General features: G+C 41.3%; 1 protein-coding gene across 8 annotated transcripts in view; it reads left to right on the top strand.

Annotated features, from left to right (window-relative positions):
- EIF2D (eukaryotic translation initiation factor 2D) overlaps positions 1 to 18,948 on the top strand; it is a 53,862-nt gene that overhangs the window by 9,718 nt on the left and 25,196 nt on the right. For 2 of the 8 annotated variants that reach the window (XM_059875355.1, XM_059875352.1), the window contains one exon: positions 14,434 to 14,573. The exons of 5 other annotated variants lie outside the window; for them this stretch is intronic. The gene's annotated coding sequence lies outside the window, so the exon portion shown is untranslated. Of the gene's footprint in view, positions 1 to 14,433; positions 14,574 to 16,358; positions 16,494 to 18,948 lie in introns of all 8 variants that reach the window. One more of the 8 variants, XM_059875353.1, reaches the window with a different exon arrangement.

Genomic DNA, 18,948 nt, shown 5'->3' with positions numbered 1-18,948 from the left:
CATCCTAAAGGAGATCAGCCCTGGGTGTTCTTTGGAAGGACTGATGCTGAAGCTGAAACTCCAGTACTTTGGCCACCTCATGCGAAGAGTTGACTCACTGGAAAAGACCCTGATGCTGGGAGGGATTAGGGGCAGGAGGAGAAGGGGATGACAGAGGATGAGATGGCTGAATGGCATCACCGACTTGATGGACATGAGTTTGAGTGAACTCTGGGAGTTGGTGATGATGGACAGGGAGGCCTGGCGTGTTGCGATTTATGGAGTTGCAAAGAGTCGGACACAACTGAGCCACTGAACTGAACTGACTGAAGGGAAAAGAAACCTGAATATTCACTGGAAGGACTGATGCTGAAGCTGAAGCTCCAATACTTTGGCCACCTGATGTGAAGAGCCAGTTCACTGGAAAAGACCCTGATCCTGGGAAAGATTAAGGGCAGGGATAAGGGAGTGACAGAGGACGAGATGATTGGATAGCATCACCGACTCAATGGACATGAATCTGAGCAAACTCTGGGAGACAGTGAAAGACAAGCTGGCCTGGTATGCTGCAGTTCATGGTGTCGCAGAGTAGGAACGACTTGGCAACTTAACAACAAACTGAAAATAAAGTAATTTTTGCCCTAGACCTGTTTGTTTCTGGGTAGGGAAAAAAATAAGGGGCAGGGCTTCCCTGGTGGTTGAGTGGTTAAGAATCCGCCCTGCAATGCCAGGGACTTGGGTTTGGTCCCTGGTCTGGGAAGATCCCACACGCCGTGGAGCAGCTGAGCCTGTGCACCACAACTACTGAGCCAATGCACTAGAGCCCATGAACTGTAACAACTGAGCCTACCTGCTGCAACTAACGAAGCCTGTTCTCCCTGACCTCAACGAGAAGCCATGGCCATGAGAACCTGTGCGCAACGACTAGAGAATAGCTCCTGCCCTCTGCAAATAGAGAAAGTCTCTGCACAGCAATGAAGACTCAGCACAGGCACAAATTAAAACAAATAAATAAAAATAGAGGACAAACTAATATGGATACAGAAATTTATGGAAGGTTTATGGAAAAAGAAATAGAAGAGTTTTATATGTGGTCAGGCTAAGTTTAGAATAAATTTAATTGAGTAAATAAATTTTAGAAATTTTTGTTGTTCAGTTGCTCAGTCGTGTCTGACTCTGCTACCCTATGCATGCTAGGTTTCCCTTCATCATCTTCCAGAGTTTGCTCAAACGCATGTCCATTGAGTCGGTGATGCCATCCAACCATCTCGTCCTCTGTTGTCCTCTTTTCCTCCTGCCTTCAATCTTTCCCAGCATCAGGGTTTTTCCTAATGAGTTAGCTCTTTGCATCACATGGCCAAAGTATTGGAGCTTCAGCTTCAGCATCAGTCCTTCCAATGAATATTCAGGACTGATTTCCTTTAGGATTGATTGGTTTGATCTTACAATCCAAGGGACTCTCAAGAGTCTTCTCCAACACCACAGTTCAAAAGCATCAGTTCTTTGGCGCTCAGCTTTCTTTATAGTCCAACTCTCACATCCATACATGACCACTGGAAAAACCATAGCTTTGACTATACAGACGTTTGTCAGCAAGGTAATGTCATTGCTTTTTAATACACTGTCTAGGATTGTCATAGCTTTTCTTCCAAGCAGCAAGTGTCTTTTAATTTCATGCCTGAAGTCACCATCTGCAGTGATTTTGGAGCCCAGGAAAATAAAGTCTGTCACTGTTTCCATTGTTTCCCCATCTATTTGCCATGAAGTGATGGGACCAAATGCCATGATCTTAGTTTTCTGAATGTTGAATTTTAAGCCAGCTTTTTCACTCTCCTCTTTCACTTTCATCAAGAGACCCTTTAGTTCCTCTTTGCTTTCTGCCATAAGGGGGTGTCATCTGCATATCTGAGGTTATTGATATTTTCCCCAGCCATCTTGATTCCAACTTGTGCTTTATCCAGCCCAGCATTTCTCATGATATACTTTGCATATAAGTTAAATAAGCAGAGTGGCAATATACAGCCTTGACGTAATCCTTTCCCAACTTGGAACCAGTCCTTTGTTCCGTGTCCAGTTCTTACTGTTGCCTCTTGACCTGCATCGTACAGGTTTCTCAGGAGGCAGGTAAGTTGGTCTGGTATTCCCATCTCTTTAAGAATTTTCCATAGTTTGTTCTGATCCACATAATCAAAAGTTTTAGCATAGTCAGTGAAGCAGAAGTAGATTTTTTTTAAATTCTCTAGCTTTTTCTATGATCCAACAGATGTTTGCAGTTTGATCTCTGGTTTCTCTGTCTTTTCTAAATCCAGCTTGTACATCTGGAAGTTCTCAGTTTACATACTGTTGAAGCTAGTTTGAAGGATTTTGAGCATTACTTTGCTAGCATGTGAAATGAGTGCTATTGTGTGGTAGTTTGAGCATTCGTTGGCATTGCCTTTCTTAGGGATTAGAATGAAAACTGACTTTTTCCAGTCCTGTGGCCACTGCTGAGTTTTCCAAACTTGCTGGCATACTGAGTGCAGCATTTTCACAGCATCATCTTTTAGGATTTGAAATAGCTCAGCTGGAATTCCTCACCTCCACTAGCTTTGTTTGCAGTGAGGCTTCCTAAGGCCCACTTGACTTCACACTCCAGGATGTCTGGCTCTAGGTGAGTAATCATGCCATCATGGTTAACTGGATCATGAAGATCTTTTTTGTACAGTTCTTCTGTGTATTCTTGCCACCTCGTTTTAATATCTTCTGCTTCTGTTCAGTTCACTTCAGTCACCCAGTCGTGTCTGACTCTCTGCGACCTCATGAATCACAGCACGCCAGGCCTCCCTGTACGTCACCAACTCCTGGAGTCCACCCAAACTCAAGTGCATTGAGTATGTGATGCCATCCAGCCATCTCATCCTCTGTCGTCCCCTTCTCCTCCTGCCTCCAATCCCTCCCAGCATCAGGGTCTTTTCCAATGAGTCAGCTCTTTGCATGAGATGGCCAAAGTATTGGAGTTTCAGCCTCAGCATCCATCCTTCCAATGAACACCCAGGACTGGTCTCCTTTAGGATGGACTGGTCGGATCTCCTTGCAATCCAAGGGACTCTCAAGAGTCTTCTCCAACACCACATTTCAAAAGCATCAATTCTTCATCGCTCAGCTTTCTTCACAATCCAACTCTCACGTCCATACATGACCACTAGAAAAACCACAGCCTTGACTAGACGGACCTTTGTTGGAAAAGTAATGTCTCTACTTTTTAATATGCTGTCTAGGTTGGTTGAGCTTCCCTGGTGGCTCAGACGGTAAAGCGTCTGCTTGCAATGCGGGAGACCTGGGTTCAATCCCTGGGTTGGGAAGATCTCCTGGAGAAGGAAATGGCAACCCACTCCAGTATTCTTGCCTGGAGAATCCCATGGAGGTTGGTCATGACTTGCCTTCCAAGGAATAAGCGTCTTTTAATTTCATGGCTGCAATCACCATCTGCTTCTGTTAGGTCCATACCATTTCTGTTCTTTATTGAGCCCATCTTTGCATGAAATGTTTCCTTGGTATCCCTAATTTTCTTGAAGAGATTTCTAGTCTTTCCCATTCTATTGTTTTCCTCTATTTGCACTGATCACTGAGGAAGGCTTTTTTATCTCTCCTTGCTGTTCTTTGGAACTCTGCATTCAGATGGGTATATCTTTCATTTTCTTTTTTGCCATTTGCTTGTCTTCTTTTCTAAGCTATCTGTAAGGCCTCCTCAAACAGTCATTTTGCCTTTTTGCATTTATTCTCCTTGGGGTTGGTTTTGATCACCGCCTCCTGTTCAGTGTTACGAAACTCTGTCCATAGCTCATCAGGCACTCTATCAGATCTAATCCCCTGAATCTACTTGTTACGTCCACTGTATAATTGTAGGGGATTTGATTTAGGTCTTACCTGAATGACTTAGTGATTTTCCCTATTTCAATTTAAATCTGAATTTTGACAAACGTGGTCCACTGCAGAAGGGAATGGCAAACCACTTCAGCATTCTTGAGAACACCATGAACTGTATGAAAAGGCAAAAAGATATGACACTGAAAGATGAACTCCCCAGGTTGGTAGGTGCTCAGTATGTTACTGGAGAAGAGCAGAGAAATAGCTCCAGAAGGAATGAAGAGGCTGAGCCAATGTGGAAACAACACTCAGTTGTGGATGTGTCTGGTGGTGAAAGTAAAGTCCAGTGCTATAAAGAACAGAATTGCATAGGAATCTGGAATGTTAGGTCCATGAATCAAGGTAAATTGGAAGTGGTCAAACAGGAGATAACAAGCAGGAACATCGATATTTTAGGAATCAGTGAACTAAAATGGACTTGAAAGGACAAATTTAATTCAGATGATCATTATATCTACCACAGTGGGCAAGAATCCCTTAGAAGAAATGGAATAACTCTCGTAGTCAACAAAAGAGTCTGAAATACAGTACTTGGGTGCAATCTGAAAAACAACAGAATGATCTCAGTTCTTTCCAAAGCAAACCATTCAGTATGATAGTAATCCAAGTCTGTGCCACAACCACTAATGCCAAAGTAGCTGAAATTGAATAGTTTTATGAAGACCTACAAGAACTTCTAGAATTAACACCAAAAAAAAAGATGTCCTTTTCATCAGAGAGGACTAGAATGCAATAGTAGAAAGTCAAGAGATACCTAGAGTAACAGGCAAATTTGGCCTTGGAGTACAAAATGAAGCTGGGAAAAGGCTAACGGAGTTTTGCCAAGAGAACACACTGGTCATAGCAAGCACCCTCTTCCAATAACACAAGAGAAGACTCTACATATGGACATCACCAGATGGTCAATACCAAAATCAGATTAATCATTTTCTTTGCAGACAAAGATGGAGATGCTCTATACGGTCAGCAAAAACGACACCGGGAGCTGACTGTGGCTCAGATCATGAACTCCTTATTGCAAAATTTTATAAATAAGCTGGTGCAAAACCTGAATTTAGTTTTTATCTTTATTGGCATCAAAGTTTTCCTAAAATGTTGATCCCCTTTTGGCTACAAACTGTAAAGTTTCTTTTACCTTTAATTCGTAATCTGTTATAACTTTGTGTAATTGCCTTTGAAATATTTATTGTCACTGGTTAAGTGGATAAATATTATTTCACAGTGACAGCTGATCTCATATGACCAAATGTTTTAAAACTTTAAAAAAATTTTTTGACAAATGGCCCAAATCAAATTCTAATGAAGTTCCTTTGACCTCTAGCTAAACTTTGGGATGTTTTGAAGGGCCCCTGAAGCATCCCAAAAGCGATATTAAACTAATCAGGTTCATTTGGTATGTTAAATTACATAGGATGTATTGTCAAATGAGTAATATGTCTTCTTAGGTTATATTATGGGTAAATGTTATTAATATACATATTCTAGAAATTGCATGGAATTCTTAAAAATCTGGTATGTCCTAGTAAAATTTATCAGTCATAATTCTGGTTATTTTCTGAAAATGTTAAAATGTCACAGTAGTAATGAAGTTTCTTTGTCTATTGCATTGTAATCAGGATTTTAACTGTGCCTTCTTAAGTGTTTTGTCATTTATAGACAGTTATTGTTTTATACTTATGCCTTTGCAAACATGCTTCCTCTTCACAGAGATTCATAGCCAGGACTTTTTGACAAGTACAGGTTTCTGATAACTTTCAGATCACACTGCCAAACTGGGTAAGAATTTAAAACATTCTAGGCGGGCCTTAGAAAGCATCACTACGAACAAAGCTAGTGGAGGTGATGGAATTCCAGTTGAGCTATTCCAAATCCTGAAAGATGATGCTGTGAAAGTGCTGCACTCAATATGCCAGCAAATTTGGAAAACTCAGCAGTGGCCACAGGACTGGAAAAGGTCAGTTTTCATTCCAATCCCCAAGAAAGGCAATGCCAAAGAATGCTCAAACTACCGCACAATTGCACTCATCTCACACGCTAGTAAAGTAATGCTCAAAATTCTCCAAGCCAGGCTTCAGCAATATGTGCACCGTGAACTTCCTGATGTTCAAGCTGGTTTTAGAAAAGGCAGAGGAACCAGAGATCAAATTGCCAACATCCACTGGATCATGGAAAAAGCAAGAGAGTTCCAGAAAAACATCTATTTCTGCTTTATTGACTATGCCAAAGCCTTTGACTGTGTGGATCACAATAAACTGTGGAAAATTCTGAAAGAGATGGGAATACCAGACCACCTGATCTGCCTCTTGAGGAATCTGTATGTAGGTCAGGAAGCAACAGTTAGAACTGGACATGGAACAACAGACTGGTTCCAAATAGGAAAAGGAGTTCGTCAAGGCTGTATATTGTTACCCTGTTTATTTAACTTCTATGCAGAGTACATCATGAGAAAAGCTGGACTGGAAGAAGCACAAGCTGGAATCAAGATTGCCGGAAGAAATATCAATAACCTCAGATATGCAGATGACACCACCCTTATGGCAGAAAGTGAAGAGGAACTAAAAAGCCTCTTGATGAAAGTGAAAGTGGAGAGTGAAAAAGTTGGCTTAAAGCTCAACATTCAGAAAACGAAGATCATGGCATCCAGTCCCATCACTTCATGGGAAATAGATGGGGAAACAGTGGAAACAGTGGCAGACCTTATTTTTGGGGGCTCCAAAATCACTGCAGATGGTGACTGCAGCCATGAAATTAAAAGACGCTCACTCCTTGGAAGGAAAGTTATGTCCAACCTAGATAGCATATTCAAAAGCAGAGACATTACTTTGCCAACAAAGGTCTGTCTAGTCAAGGCTATGGTTTTTCCTGTGGTCATGTATGGATGTGAGAGTTGGACTGTGAAGAAGGCTGAGCACCGAAGAATTGATGCTTTTGAACTGTGGTGTTGGAGAAGACTCTTGAGAGTCCCTTGGACTGCAAGGAGATCCAACCAATCCATTCTGAAGGAGATCAGCCCTGGGATTTCTTTGGAAGGAATGATGCTAAAGCTGAAACTCCAGTACTTTGGCCACCTCATGCGAGGAGTTGACTCATTGGAAAAGACTCTGATGCTGGGAGGGATTGGGGCAGGAGGAGAAGGGGATGACAGAGGATGAGATGGCTGGATGGCATCGCTGACTCGGTGGACGTGAGTCTGAGTGAACTCCGGGAGTTGGTGATGGACAGGGAGGCCTGGCGTGCTGCAATTCATGGAGTCGCAGAGTTAGACATGACTGAGCGACTGAACTGAACTGACCTTTGTAAACAGAATTGAAACATTTATCTTTTCTCTTTACCTGAGCCCTCCAGAAATTGGAAACTCATAGGTTCCCAATAGCCTTATCAGGTGAATGAGGAAGGCAACCTCCTGGCTGGTGATATTTTGGGAACCTTGAAAAGGGAGGAATTCACCCAAATTTGTAAAGCAAAGTCTGTGATAAACCTTTGGCATGGCTTTCCTTGCCCTGAGAGACCTTTAAAAAAGTTCAGTCTGAAACTCTTTATGAACATTTCCTAACAGTCAATTTAAAAGAGCCTATTACATCAATTACACTTATATAAGTAATCAGACAAAGTTTATTAAAAACAGATTTAATATACAAACAAATTCGTCTCAATTTAGCTATATTTGGTAAAAATGAGGGCAATTATAGAGAGAAAAGAGCAGGTTTTAGTGGATATTAAATTCTGGTTTTGTTAATGGATGACAATACAAAAAAAGAAAACTACAGGCCAATATCCTTGATGAACATAGATGCAAAAATTCTCAACAAAATTTTAGCAAGCAGAATTAAGCAACACATCAAAAAGCTCACACACCATGATCAAGTTGGGTTTATTCCAGGGATGCAAGGATTCTTCAATATATGCAAATCAATCAATGTGATACACCATATTAACAAATTGAATCATAAAAACCATATGATAATCTCAATAGAGGATTTCTTTGGAAGGAATGATGCTAAAGCTGAAACTCCAGTACTTTGGCCACCTCATGCAAAGAGTTGACTCATTGGAAAAGACTCTGATGCTGGGAGGGATTGGGGGCAGGAGGAGAAGGGGACGACAGAGGATGAGATGGCTGGATGGCATCACTGACTCGGTGGATGTGAGTCTGGGTGAAGTCTGGGAGTTGGTGATGGACAGCCTGGCGTGCTGCGATTCATGGGGTCGCAAAAAGTCGGACACGACTGAGCGACTGAACTGAACTAAACTGAATCTCAATAGATGCAGAAAAAGCCTTTCACAAAATTCAGCACCCATTTATGATTAAAACTCTTCAAAAAAATGTGCATAGAAGGAACCTACCTCAACCTAGTAAAGGCCGTATATGATAAGCCTATAGCACACATTATTCTCAATGGTGAAAAACTGAAAACATTCCCCCTAAGATCAGGAACAAGACAAGGGTGTCCACTTTCACCACTATTATTCAACATAGTTCTGGAAGTCCTAGCTACAGCAATCAGAGAAGAAAAAGAAATACAGGGAATCCAGATCAGGAAATAAGTAAAGCTCTCACTGTTTGCAGATGACATACTGTACATAGAAAACCCTAAAGACAGTATCAGAAAACTACTAGAGCTAATCAGTGAATTTAGCAAAGTTGTAGGATACAAAATCAATACACAGAAATCACTTGCATTTCTATATACTAACAATGAAAAATCAGAGAAATTAAGGAATTAATCCCATTCACCATTGCAACAAAAAGAATTAAATACCTAGGAATAAACTTACTTAAGGAGACAAAAGAAATGTACACAGAAAATTATAAGACACTAATGAAAGAAATCAAAGATGACATAAACAGATGGAGGGATATACCATGTTCCTGGGTAGGAAGCATCAATATTGTGAAAATGACTATACTACCAAATGCAACCTAGAGATTCAATGCAATCCCTATCAAATTACCAATGGCATTTTTCACAGAGCTAGAACAAAAAATTTCACAATTCATATGGAAACACAAAAGACCCCAAATAGCCAAAGCAGTCTTGAGAAAGAAGAATGGAGCTGGAGGAATCAACCTTCCTGACTTCAGCTTATACTACAAAGCTACAGTCATCAAGACAGTATAGCACTGGCACAAAAACAGAAGTATAGACCAATGGAACAAGACAGAGAGCCCAGAAATAAACCCATGCACTTATGGGTACTTTATTTTTGTCAGAGGAGGCAAGAATATACAATGGGGTAAAGACAGCCTCTTCAATAAATGGTGCTGGAAAGACTGGACAGTTCCATGTAAAAGAATGAAATTAGAACACTTCCTAACACCATACATAAACTCAAAATGGATTAAAGACCTAAATGTAAGACCAGAAACTATAAAACTCTTAGAGGAAAACATAGGCAGAGCACTTGATGACATAAACCAAAGATCTGCTATGACTCACCTCCTAGAGTAACAGAAATAAAAACAAAAGTAAACTAGTGAGACCTGATTAAACTCAAAAGCTTTTGCACAGCAAAGGAAACTCTAAGCAAGGTGAAAAGACAACCCTCAGAATGGGAAAAAAATAATAGCAAATGAAACAACTGACAAAGGAATAATTTCCAAAATATACAAACAGCTCATATAGCTCAATGCCAGAAAAACAAACAACCTAATCAGAAAGTGGGAAAAAGACCTAAACAGACTTTTCTCCAAAGAAGATATAGGATGGCTAACAACACATGAAAAGATTTTCAACGTCACTCATTATTAGAGAAATGCAAATCAAAACTACAGTGAGATATCACCTCACACCAGTCAGAATGGCCAACATCAAAAAGTCTACAAACAATAAATGCTGGAGAGGGTGTAGAGAAGAGGGAACCCTCTTGCATTGTTGGTGGGAATGTAAACTGATACAGCCACTATGGAAGATGGTATGAAGATTCCTTAAAAACTAGGAATAAAACCACCATATGACCCAGCAATCCCAGTCCTAGGTATATACCCTGAGGAAACCAAAATTGAAAAAGACACATGTATCCCACTGTTCATTGCAGCACTATTTACAATAGCTAGAACATGGAAGCAACCTAGATGTCCATTGACAGATGCATGGATAAAGAAGCTGTGGCACATATACACAATGGAATATTACTCAGCCACAAAAAGGAATGCATTTGAATCAGTTCGGATGAGGTGGATGAACCTAGAACCTGTTAAACAGAGTGAAGTGAGTCAGAAAGAGAAAGATAAATGTAGTATTCTAATGCATATACACAGAATCTAGAAAAATGGTACTGAAGAATTTATTTACAGGGCAGCAATGGAGAAACAGACATAGAGAACAGACTTATGGACATGGGGAGAGGCCAGGAGAGGGTAAGATGTACGGAGAGAGTAACATGGAAACTTACATTACCATATATAAAACAGATAGCCAACGGGAATTTGCTGTATGACTCGGGAAACCCTGTGTTCTGTGTCAACCTAGAGGTGTGGGATGGGGAGGGAGATAGGAGGGAGATTCAAAAGGGAGGGGATATATGTAACTTCTGTCTGATTCATGTTGAAGTTTGACAGAAAACAACAAAATTCTGTAAAGCAATTATCTTTCAATAAAAAAAAATTCTGGTTTTGTTAATTTATCTCTGTACTTACTGCCTAAGACTCAGTTCCAAGTCAGTTCCTTACTGTTATATTATTGTAAAATAAAAGGACATTCTAATTTGTTTCTGAAGCTTATCTCAGTAATCTATCTTTGGATGAAGATCAGATGCATCATGACCTTCAGCCAGAGATTATGCATGCTGGAAAAGACATCATTTAAAAAGCAAGAGAGTGCCAGAAAAACATCTATTTCTGCTTTATTGACTATGCCAAAGCCTTTGACTGTGTGGATCACAATAAACCGGAAAATTCTGAAAGAGATGGGAATACCAGTCCACCTGACCCACCTCTTGAAAAACCTGTATGCAGGTCAAGAAGCAACAGTTAGAACTGGACATGGAACAACAGACTGGTTCCAATAGGAAAAGGAGCACATCAAGGCTGTATATTGTCACCCTGCTTATTTAACTTCTATGCAGAGTACATCATGAGAAACGCTGGGCTGGAAGAAGCACAAGCTGGAAGCAAGACTGCCGGGAGAAATATCAATAACCTCAGATATGCAGATGACACCACCTTTATGGCAGAAAGTGAAGAAGAACTAAAGAGCCTCTTGACGAAAGTGAAAGAGGAGAGTGAAAAAGTTGGCTTAAAACTTGACTTTCAGAAAACGAAGATCATGGCATCTGGTCTCATCACTTCATGGTAAATAGATGGGGAAACAGTGGAAACAGAGGTGGAGTTTATTTGGGGGGGCTCCAAAATCACTGCAGATGGAGATTGCAGCCATGAAATTAAAAGACGCTTACTCCTTGGAAGGAAAGTTATGATCAACTTATTAAAAAGAAAAGACATTACTTTGCCAACAAAGGTCCATCTAGTCAAAGCTATGGTTTTTCCAGTGGTCATGTATGGATGTGAGAGTTGGACTATAAAGAAAGCTGAGCGCCGAAGAATTGATGCTTTTGAACTGTGGTGTTGGAGAAGACTCTTGAGAGTCCCTTGGACTGCAAGGAGATCCAACCAGTCCATCCTAAAGGAGATCAGTCCTGGGTGTTCACTGGAAGGACTGATGCTGAAGCTGAAACTCCAATACTTTGGCCACCTCATATGAAGGTTGACTCATTGGAAAAGACCCTGATGCTGGGAGGGATTGGGGGCAGGAGGAGAAGGGGACGACAGAGGATGAGATGGCTGGATGGCATCACCGACTCAATGGACATGGGTCTGGGTAAACTCCAGGAGTTGGTGATGGACAGGGAGGCCTGGCGTGCTGCGGTTCACGGGGTCGCAAAGAGTCGGACATGACTGAGCGACTGAACTGAACTGAACGGACTATTTCCAACCTAGATGGAAAGACCTTTATCAGGTACTCTGTACTCTTACCTAGCTCCGACACAGTGAAACTTAAGGAAATTGCCTCTTGGACCAATGTTTCCACTTAGAAAGGGCCCCTGCACTGCACTGGCCTATAGAAAGGACTGCTGACCTTAAAATCACCTTAAAACGGGACTCAAGTGGAGGAGAAACTACCAGACCAGAATGAGAAGAAGATGACATCTGAAGCAGACAGCTGACCCAAGGTTCTGGACCAGGCCTGGATACCAATTACTCTGATAATTGCTCATACCTTTGCTTATGAACCAAACATATTTCAGTCTCCTGCAGAGTTTGAATTTAACCTAATTGTTTGGTTTATGATCAACTACTTATACCCTACTTTAGTGGATTTCTCCACTCGAAGGTTCCAACTGGGTGACCCTTAGGAAAATTTATTCTAGAATAAAGAAATTATAGTTCTCTTTAGGCCAGTATTGATATTACTAAGTGGGACCCCCTCACCTGGCCAATTAATAATAACTGCTCTGACTCCTACTATAAAAATGAATTTTCTTTTAGGATCACTCAAGCTCAATCAGAATACGGAGTCAAATCTCAGTCAAAAACTATAACCTCCTGTTTTTATTAGAAGGAACCTCCCACAATTGCAGTATATATTTATGTGGTTAACACCAGGCTATGGACATTTAAATTTAAAGGCTCCTGTATGTCAGGAACAATTAAATCATACAAAGGATAATCAGCTAACAGCAGTAGGGAATTGGGTTGGGTGCCTTATGGGCAATGCCAGTATATAACTTCCCTTAAAAATAAGGATTGGCACAGAACAGACTAAGTCAGATGACCTGGGAATATACTGGCTGCACCTAATAGAAGTTCTTGGCTTAAATTCTTACTTGTAACCTTACTATTACTACTATCATTTGTATTTTTCCTGTTTTACAAAATTGTTGTTTTTGCATTACCAAATGTGTGTGACTGAGTGTTTGATAAAATGATGACCAGGGGACTAGAAGCAGTTGACCAGATAGATAGTTCTATACTAGATCAATGGTTATATAGTGTAACTCTAGATGTGAGAAAAAGCAACGAGGGGGCATCGTGTCCTGGACCACAATAGACTAGTAAGACTGTCTTGTGATTCAGAGACATTTGACTATATTAGTAGCGCCTGGCCTGGTAATAGCACATTGAGTTTGCATGTTGAGAGCCTCACCTGACCTAGGAATAACCGTTCCTTAACACTGTGGGACAAAATAGTCACTAGATGTCTCCCAAACCACGGTCAAATTTATGACCATGATCGGACGCTGCCAACTAAAACTTATCACCTGCCATCTGGCACCGCAAGAATTAAGCCACTGTAGTTGCTGCCCTGCGGCTTACCCTGAAAGGGGTTCAGGGTGGAAATCAGGGGTGAGGCACTGTGCTCTGAGAAAAACTGGCAGAACAGGCATTCATTTAGTTAGATATTTTCAGGAGAAGGTTTTACAAGCCCAATTTCTTGCATCTTCTCATATCTTCTCAAAAGGAAACATATGTTTCTTGTGACTAACAGCAAACTTCTGCCAAAATGTGTACTTGATTACATGAATCCCTCTTTACCATCATCATATATATACTCTTCTCCCCCCTTACCACTTCAGAGCAGTCCCTCAGAGTTATCACAGAAGCTGTCTCCTGGGATATAGTTTTCATTTTGTCCCAGATAAAACTTAATCACAACTATCACAGTATGTTTCTTTTTTTCCCCCCAGTGGTGAACTAGAATCCAAACCTTGGTCTGCTTGATTCTAAAGCTCAGTCCTTTGGCTACCTAAGCTCTCAGAGCCTGTCAAGGTAACCCAAACTTGATCACTGGATCCTTTGAATTGTGTGACAGTTTCCCTTGGTATAAAATTCCCAAATGCAGTGGACAGAATACTGTCTTCCAAATATGTCCCTGTTCTGATCCCCAGAACCTGTCAGTAAGTCACCTTATATGGCAAAAGGGACTTTGAAATGTTATTAAGGATCTTAAATTAGGGAAATTATCCTAAATTATCAGGATGGGCCCGCTGTAATCACAAGCATCTTATAATATGGAAGAGGGAGGCAGGAGGGTTAGAAAAGAAGATGTAACAACGGAAGCAGAAGTGGGGGGAGGGATGGGATATACGATGCTTGTTTTCGGTCTTAAAGCTCGAGGAAGGAGACACAAATCAAGGAATAAAAGTGGCTTCTAGAAGCTGAAAAAAGCAAGGGAACAGATTCCCATAAAGCCTTCAGAAAGAAGACAGCTCTGCCAATAACTTGATTTTAGGACTTCTGGCCTTCAGAACTGTAAGATATTACATCTGTGTTGTTCTAACCCACTAAGTTTTTGGTAATTTGTTACATTAAAGCTTAAGAAGCTTGAGTACTATGGTAAATTAAACACAGCCACATATTCTTTGCAGCTGCTCCCATTAGGTGGTGAAGAGTAGTTTCCCAGCTCCTGACTCTGGCTAGCCATGTGACTTGCTGTGACCAATAGAATGCAACAAAATTGGTCTTGTGTGGTTATGAGTTTAGGCCTCAGAGACCTCACAGTTTCTTTTTTTTCTCCTTTTCTTCCTTCCTTCTTGCTCTCTCTCATTCAGATGCTGCCACCATGTGGACAAATCTGAGCTAGATTAGTGGAGAACCCTCAACCAACATCAACTGCTAGCAAGAGAGGAAATGAGTTGACAGATAATAGCAGCCCCATCAGGATCCCAAGCAAAGCGAACAGAAAAACCAGGTCAGCAGCGCCTCGAGGACTGTGAACAGACACAGTTATTGTTATTTTAAGCTACTAAATTTTGGGGTGCTGCAACAGATAAATGTTATGGGTACTTTTGAAAAACATCAATTCCTGCCTATCCTCCATTTCTCTAGATAGTGTGATCAAGAATTTCTTGGTAAGGAGCTCCATTAATATGTTTGTGGTGGCTGTTGTTCATCAATAAAGTTTGGAACTCACTAGTGTAGACCTTGGAGACCAAGTCCTACTGAGTTACCTGGACCTCTGAAGCCCACTAAACCTGCTCCATTCACGGCACCTGGGCCAAGGAAACTTGCTCTCTGTCACCTAGTGTACAGGTCAGGGCTTCTTCTATTGCAAATATAAAAAACCCAACTAGAACTGCTTAAAGAAAATGTCTTATAAACATTGGAAAATAATTTTTAAAAGCAATAGGGCTAAATTCAGGCATGGCGTGTGCCTGTTCCCTCCTTATTGCTCGTCTCCACACTGGCTTCATTCTCAGGCTGCCTAGTGGCACTTCCAGGATCAACTTAGTGGAAAAGCTCTCTCAGTAGTCTCCGCGAAGTCTAACTGTATGTTGTTGGCTTTGCTTGGCTCCATTCTTGAACCAAATCTCTGACTAGGAAAATGCAATGCTGTAATTGGTCAGGCTGGAGCCACCTGGAGCCAAAAGCAGTGTCATCTGAAGTACATAGGACAAGGAGTTAGGGAGATAGCAATTCTCCAGAGAAAAACCGCTAGAGCAGGTTCCAGGAAAGGCATGAATGGATGTTGGGCAGCAAAACCCACTGATATTTGCTATAGCTGGACATGGAGATCAGATTTTCTGAGGTCACTTAAATCCTGAAAATTTGCACTGGGTCACCTAGCTACTGGAAATCTTCACCTTCCCAGATCTCAAATGTCTGGATGCCAGGCTGTGCAATTCATCTCGGCCGTCACGTGAATGAGGCAGGCAGGTTGCCCTCTCCATCAAAAATGCACCCCCTTCGTATGCTCTGTAAAACAATTGGTGAAGTATTCCCCATGCGAGATAATTTAATCCCAACGCTAAGGGCCCTATCGATATGTCTCCATGTTCATAATCCTCTCATTTCATGTATGTCTTTGTATCATAATAAAAGCTGGATTAAGGGAAGTTGTAGTCAAACATTTTCCCAGTGAGTTAATCCACTAGGAAAGTTAAAATTAACTGAAAATGTATGAATGAGAATACTGTTTATATCTGGATTTCTCCAGTGGAGACAACCATATGTGCCTGGAAGAAATACTTGGATAAGTGCCTTGTGGGGACAGTTAGGAGACAAGTGTAAGATTCCCCCAAAAATTCAGAAAAACTGATGATGTCAAAATTGCCTTCTAAGGATGCTGGTACTGTTGTCTGCAGGGATTCGAGGTCTTAAAGCTGGAGATCTTCTCTGCCCTTTTCCCTGGCCAGCTCAGTCCCTCTCTCCTCTAAACAAATAAGCACATATCTAGGTATGAAGGAATTCCAGGTACTTCCACTGGCTTTGATTATAATGATGCATGCACGGGTCTGTCTTACTCCCTAAGACAGGAATTTGTTTTATTGATAATCTTCATATCCCCCCCATCAAGTACAATACCAAGCACATAGGAGGCTCTCAGTAAAGATGACAATGTCGCCAGAATTTTAGAAACCAGTCCCTGATAAATGGAAATCTCCATCTTAAAATCCACTCCTCCCTTCAAAATTGTGCTTGCTGGTCACCTGATGCAGGGAAGTCTTCACTTTTATTTGTTTGCTTGCTTTTTAAGACAAAAGCCTGGTCTTGCTCATGAAGAAACAGTCTTTCTGCAGTAAGACCCCTGAAGGAGCCACAGAGATCACAAAGTATACTTCTGGCGGGCCCTGGAAAGCAGCCTCTTTTCTTCAGGCTTCCTGAGCTCCTGGTGGGTTTCTCCGCTGTTCAGAGAGAGCCCCAGGGCTTGCTCCCTCACCTGAGCTTTTTACATCTGCTGTCCTCCTTGGAAGCAGAAAGCACAAGTGAATCAGGAAATCACAGTTCTCAATAAGGAAAAAGATAACTTTAGAAAACTCCATCTATAATCTGGTTTGTGCTCCTTCACCCTACTGAGTATGAAGGTTAAGAAAGGCTCACTGAGGAAATTCCCTGGCGGTCCAGTGGTCAGGGCTTGGTGCTTTTGCTGAAGGGGCCTGAGTTTGATCCCTGGTTGGGGAACTAATATCCTACAAGCTGTGCTGTGTGGCCAAAAATAGAAAAAAAAAAAAAAGGCTCACTGAAGAACAATGTGTCCTCACACCAACATTCCCAGAAGTACCATGGCCCTGGGAACTAGAGAGTAATGGAAAGGAAATATGACTTTTTAAAGCTGACCTCTAAAAAAGCGATGAGAACATTTTTGTTTTCCCTGGGATTTGATGATTAGAAGGCAAGCATCATCTTCTCTCATGCAGTCTCTGTTTAAACAAATAGCTTTCTTTGTAGACTGCCTAAGCTTTGCAGGAAATAGCATCAATGTGAATGTGATCCCAAACCCATAGTTTCTACTTCCTGTCCTCCAGATTATGTGCACCAAAATCAGATTTTTTTCAGGTGTCTTTTATAGGCAAAGCCCACTGCTAGGTGCACATAGGACTCAGATCCATCCACACACCATAATCTGCATGCCCTAGCCCCTTTTTGTTTTTTAGTCCCCAAGAATCAGCTCTCACAGATTCAATCAGTCATTGAACTTATACCTACTATAGGAATTTCCACTCACCTTCCTAGGATAGTCCTTTTTTCTCTGGCTTTACCTGCCTTTCCTGGGCTGGACCTCACAGATTACAAGCATATTCTCACTATATGACAGAATCATAGGTAGGGTACAAATATGTCTCATGCAAGATTTGGGATACAGTGATACAAGAAATTATACATCTGAAATTCAAATTTAACTGGACACCTATTTTTGTTTGCTAAATCTGGCAACCCTACAGGTAGGAATAAAATCTTTATCTGAACTACTTTGGATTAGACTTGAAATCTGATCTTGGAAAAAAATCACCCTCTTCTACCTTTTACCAAGTAATTACCAAGTAATTCCCCTTTTCTACCTTTTTCCTGGAAACACAAACTCTCACATACATTCAAGTCCATATAATCGTATTCCCCACTTTTTTTATTTTTGGATTTTTTTAGTTACCATTAAGGTAAATTTTACACCCAGTAAATGCACAGATCTTAAGTGTATATTTTGATGAGTTCTGACCAATTTGTACCCCTGTGAAACACATACCCCAATCAAGATATAGACTGTTTCTATTACCTCAAAAAGTTCCCTTGGGCCCCTTTCCAGTTAATGATGTTGCCTCAGAGACAACTGCCATAGATTAGCGTTGCTTGTTCCTGTGCATGCATGCGTGCTCAGTCGTGTCCAACTATGTGATCGCATGGACTGTAGCCTCCCAGACTCCTCTGTCCATGGAATTTTCCAGGCAAGAACACTGGAGTGGGTGCTCGTTCTTGAGTTTCATATAAATGGAGTTACAGTATGTTCTCTTTAGTGTCTGGCTTCTTTCTCTCAACAAGTTGCTTCTGAGATTTGCCCATATGGGTGTTTATCTCAGTCACTTATTCTTTTTCTTAAGGAGTATGAGTCCACTGAATGGATTTACCACGTTTATCCAGTCACCTGTCAGTGAACATGTGAGCTGTTTCCAGTTTGGAGCTATTATGAATAAAGTTTCTATGAACATTGCACACAGATCTTTTTGTGAGGATGTGTTTTTATTTCTCTTGTATTAGTTTCACAGGGCTTATATTAGTTTCTCTTGTATTAGTTTGTGGTAACAAATTATCACAAATTCTATGGCTAACAACAACAGAAATTTATTCTCTCAGCAGTTCGGGAGGCCAGAAGTCTAAAGTGTCAGGACTTCCCTGTGGCTAAGACTCCGTGCTCCCAATGCAGGGGACCCAGGTTTGATCCCTGGTCAGGAAACTAGACCCCACAGGCCTCAACTAAGACCTGGTACAGCCAAATAAATAAATAAAAATATTAAGGGCTTCTCTGGTGGCTCAGTAGTAAACAGTCCACCTGCCATTGCAGGAGACACAGGTTCAATCCCTGGTCTGGGAAGATCCCAGGTTCCATACTTGGAGCCATTGAACCCATGGGCCACAGCTATTGAGCCTGGGCTCTAGAGCCTGAGAACCACAGCTAATGAGTCCACTCAGGGCAACCCCTGAAGTGCACGTGCCCTGGAGCCCACGCTCACAACAAGACAAACCACTGCCATAAGAAGCCCACACACCACAACTGCAGACTAGCGCCTGCTCGCGGCAACTAGAGAAAAGCCCTCGCAGCAATGAAGACCCAGCCCCAAAATAAATAAATTTAT

This window comes from Bos taurus, chromosome 16 (genome assembly GCF_002263795.3).
Source record: "Bos taurus isolate L1 Dominette 01449 registration number 42190680 breed Hereford chromosome 16, ARS-UCD2.0, whole genome shotgun sequence".
Classification (NCBI taxonomy): Eukaryota; Metazoa; Chordata; class Mammalia; order Artiodactyla; family Bovidae; genus Bos; species Bos taurus.
The sequence above is the reverse complement of the archived record's forward strand: the minus strand, read 5'-3'. Positions and strand labels throughout refer to the sequence as shown.